General features: G+C 40.0%; 1 long non-coding RNA gene across 1 annotated transcript; it reads left to right on the forward strand.

Annotated features, from left to right (window-relative positions):
• Positions 1 to 215: 215 nt before the first annotated feature.
• LOC117828171 lies at positions 216 to 3504 on the forward strand. Its single transcript, XR_004634346.1, has 2 exons — positions 216 to 1194; positions 2927 to 3504. It is a non-coding gene; the product is annotated as an uncharacterized LOC117828171 (long non-coding RNA).
• The last annotated feature ends 1339 nt before the right edge of the window (positions 3505 to 4843 follow it).

Below are 4843 nucleotides of genomic sequence, written 5' to 3' on the forward strand. Positions count from 1 at the left end.
TTCTTCGTCTCAAAGGTTTGTTTACTCTGCTCTCCCTGTGCTTCAGTTTTCTGTAATTCTAAAAGTGAATTTGAGTTATTTTTCAAAGTTAGGGTATTTTCACTGACAAATTTTAGAGTTTCAGTTTATTTATTCCATTCATAAATCTAAAAATCCATCAGAGAAGTTTGTGAGTGTCACAGAGCTGCTGTTGAGGCTGGTTTATACTTCTGCATTGCCCCTATGCAGCAGATGCTGTGCGGACATGACCATTACATACTTCTGCGTTGATGTGTCCGTTACGTGCGGCAGTACTCCGCCAAAATACTTGAAGGCAGTATGGTCTCTCTGATAGTACGGTCGCCTATTTCCGGGCCCGCTACGATCTCTGTTTAGTTTTCCACAGAAAATCAGAACGTGTTATGTTAATTTAGAGCTGATACATGTTACTTTTTTTCATGCAGACATGATTACAAGGAAGAATAGAGAGGAGGAGATGAAATACACTAGTGGGGATCCCGGAAGTGTTGTAAATGCGGGAAATACAATGCTGCTGAGTGGACGACGTCGATTCAATGTGTAGTTACATTTTTGAGGAGGTGCGCGTCAGCTACGTGCATAGGCCTCTGCATAGGTATGGGAGCTACGAGACTGCTGGCGTAGGCTACACAGTCGATTCAACGCAGAAGTATAACTCAGTCTTTAGCCTCCTACACTAGTGTGCTCTTGGCTCTGTTAGCTAACATGCTGTGATAATACTCACGATGTTAACCCGGGATACCTGTAAACTCTACAGGGCTCAGGTCAGGTGAGCTGGCTGATCAAGCACAGTGATATCATTGTCAGTAAACCATATGGTGGTAGTTTTGGCGCTGTGGGCAGGTGCTAAGCCCTGCTGGAAAAGGAAATCAGCATCTCCATAAAGCTTGTCAGCAGATGAAGAATGAAGTGCTCAAAAATCTCCTGGTAGACACTGTGTTGACTTCGGACTTGATGAAGCACAGAGGACCAAAACCAGCAGATGACATGACACCCTAAATCATCACAGACTGCAGAAACTTCACACTGGACTTGAACCACCTTGGATTCTGTGCCTCTCCACTCTTCCTCCAGACTCCAGGACCTTGATGTCCAAATGAAATTTTATATGAACTTTAATCTGAAAGAGGACTTTGGAACACTGAGCAACACCAGTTATTTTTCTCCTGAGCCCAGGTAAGACTCTTCTGAAGTTGTCTCTGGTTAAGGAGTGTCTTGATATTAGCGATGTGACAGTTGTAGTCTCTTTCCTGAAGACGTCTGTGCGTGTTGGCTCTTGATGCTTGGACACCAGCCTCTGTCCACTTCTGGTGAACCTCTCCAAAGGTCTTGAATCAACTTTTCCTGACAGTCCTCCTCAGGCTGCGGTCATCACTGTTTCTTCTATTAAATACTGACTCAAAATGAAACATTCTAATATTTTAGATATGCATTTTTACATTTTTTTGAGCTGTAGGCCAAAATTCTCAAAAGTAAAATCACAAAACATTTGAAACAATTTAATTTACATGTAACGAACCTACATATTAAATTAAGATAACTGATGTAAAACATGAAATGTTCACTGAGATGTGCCTGTATTAAAGTAGTACAAGAAGACAAGCACAGTGGCACATGTGTTCAGGTGTTGAATGAACAGCATGCAGCAGGTGAGGTCTCTGATGTTTGTCTGATGTTCATATCAGTGAAGGAATAAACTGAAAGCAGAAAGGTCTCCTGGAAGATGAAGAATCAAATCACTAAATGTAGTTCAAAGAAAAACATCAGATCACTCCAAGTCATCAAACTAGTGTTGGATCCATATCACCTCCATAGACCGATCTCTGATGTGGACAGATGTGGATATTTTGTTATTACGATTCGAACTGTTCCGTCCAGTAAAACCTAATAATTACAGTTTAAAATGTAGGAATATATCATGATGAAGGCACACAGAAAATGGTTTAAATAATGGGTTCCATAAACAAGGAGAGGAAGGCACAAGACCAGAGTATCAAAGAATGTCTCTAACAGTTCAAAATCCATTTTTCATGTTGTGACCAGGATTATACAAACAAAGCCACACAAGGTCTAACAAAGAGACTATGATGGATTATGTGGAATCATAAGGCTCATATTGAATGCCTTTGTGTTAAACAGATTTAATATGTATACTCTGTTTACATGAGAATATGAAAGAGCTGAAAAGAAAAGAACGTTACCACAGTGTGAGTCGATCAAAGAGACTCAGATTACATAAAAAGTTTTTAAAGTGTTGAGATTACACTGAAGTGCAGACAGAATGAGACACTGATATGAATACTGTGGTTTAGATACATTACACGCTGTGAAGGAAATCAGAAATACATTAGAGACTAGAGGAGTGAAAGCAGAGGCTGAAACTGTATTCATAAATAAAAAATCAGAACTATCTGTAAGAAAACTGAGGAGCAACAATCTCAGAGAGAGAGGGATTTCGTTTTTGTAAAAATGCTCATCAGATACATCACAGTGAAGACTCACTGTCTTTGACATTGGTACTTAAAAAAGAATACAGTTTAGGAACCTGTGTGACCAGAAAGAAACTTGAAAAAGTAGAATTCATCTTAATGCAAACATGTACATTTTTGATGCTAAAGTCCCAGAGTACTCCCATCCTTGTCTCTGCTGAATCTCTGTACTTGGAGTGGAGGTGGTCCTTGGTGGGGTGCTCATGAATTTAGCATTCATTTATTTTTCATTCTTATAAATCTGCTTTGAGGTCATCGGCCTTCAAAGAGGACAAACACCTGAAGCAGAGGTTAATGTATGGGTCAGAGCACCAGCAAGTGTTTCAGCTGTGTGGACAGTAAGAGAGCAGCAGGACCAGATGGAATCCGTGGGTTGGTTCACAAACAGCATACTGACCACTTGGTGTCATCCTTTTCAGAGAGTAACTGCCTCAATGTGTCACACCAATGAGCTTCAGGTCTGCCATCGTTCCTGTAGGATTAGTCCCAACCTGCCTGACTGACCTCTGTCCAGTAACATTCGTCTCTGTGGTGATGAGGTGAATTAAACAGCTTGAGGATCTCATCTGCTGTTCATTACCCAGCACACTGGACCCACCAAAGAATCCATCTGACCCAAAGAAAACACCATGGCACATCTACACTAACAGACTGGGACAGGCTGAGATGATAGACTTCTATTTAAAAAGACTGAAGCTGTCCTGTAAGTGGCAACCTTTAAACACGTCACTGTGCAGGTGGATTGTTGACTTACCGAAGGACAACTGATGACCCATCCTTCACCTTCATTCCTAACACTGGTAATCTGTGTTGAACTCCCTGCTGTTCTACCTGTACACACATGACTGTACAGCCACTTAAAAATCCGACACCACCAGGACTGATCCCAGGGATGTTTGTGGTTGTCAGCAGTACATGCTTTCTGTAAACATGTTGAATGTATTCAGCATTGAAATACAAATGTCCCTGAGGAGATAATAAAGGGTCATATTGTAAAGTAATGTCTCATTTCAGTTCATTGTATTCTACCGTGACCTATCGTACCGTACTGTGACACAACACGACACACAAGATAATATCTTGCAGTATCGCATCATGTGGTATTGTATCTCATTGTATCACATCCTATCAAAGTGAAGAATGTACTGGGTGGAGAGGTCAGCAGGTCAGCAGGTCTAGCTACTTCAATTTTCGATATCAATTAGATGACCTGGTTCTGCACTCTGACCCTGGGGTGACTCTTTCCCTCAAATACTCAGAGAACTGAAGTCCTGCAGGATTCAAAGTCTCCTCCACTGCTTGGTACTAAAACTAAATACTGAAGCATATTTTTATTCGTATCTTTATTTCCTTGGGTGTGATAATGCCTTCATCCTATTATATGTTATTGGTTTTATTCTTTATCTATCTCTGTGTTGCTTTATTGCTTAGTCTTCATGACCTGCCTGATTGTCACTTTTCTCTTTGATTGTGTTCATACTTGCTGACTTTTAGTGTTGTTGTCCAGTTGTGTAGTCTTCTCTCTGTTTAGCCTGACTGTTACAAATTTCTGTTGTCTCCCTGACTTTGCTTTTTGTGACTGGTGATGGTTTAAAAGTAAGTTTTACATCCTCTCCAGTGTCCCGCTGTCTGGTGATGTATTCATGAATCACGTACTGTATTATTATGTTTGTTGTACCTGTGCTTGTGTGCCTTTGTCTCTGTGGGTTTTATGGTTATATGGTCGACTGTAAGACGGACTTCCTTTAAGTTGAAGTGTATGTTAAAGCTACACCGCAGAAAAACATCAAGGGGAACTCAACAATCTGGATAATGGGATATTTTTCTTCTCTGTATGATTTATTTTAGGACTGTGAAACTATGAATTATAAAATTGTGATTAATCTCAGAATTTCAAAATCTAATCTTGATTACATGCATTTTTGTACCGCTTGTTTTTAATTGAATTCATGAGTATGAATTTCAGTTTCTAAGCCCTTATTAACAATGTAAAGAAAGTCTTACCAGTGTCTCTTATTGTGAATGAAATGAATGTGATGAAATGTTCTTTATGATCTTAAAATTTAGATTAATTATTAACAGAATGCTGCACCAGTGTGCTCTGAAAGCATGACTTAGAGGGAGGAGAAAGCTTTAGAGGGTTTACTCTGACAGATAAAGGGTTTATTTTTATTTATTTTTAATGAATGACACTGCTGCACATGGAGAAACATGCAGGAGTGCATATACTGTATAGAGGCTTGTACAGTGTGACCTCACTCAGTGTCCACTAGAGGGAGACAAAGACCCATGTTTGTTCTCTTCTGACTCTTCAGTATCAGTCATGTCCAGTGAGT

The sequence above is a fragment of the Notolabrus celidotus genome, chromosome 16, assembly GCF_009762535.1.
Source record: "Notolabrus celidotus isolate fNotCel1 chromosome 16, fNotCel1.pri, whole genome shotgun sequence".
Taxonomy (NCBI): Eukaryota; Metazoa; Chordata; class Actinopteri; order Labriformes; family Labridae; genus Notolabrus; species Notolabrus celidotus.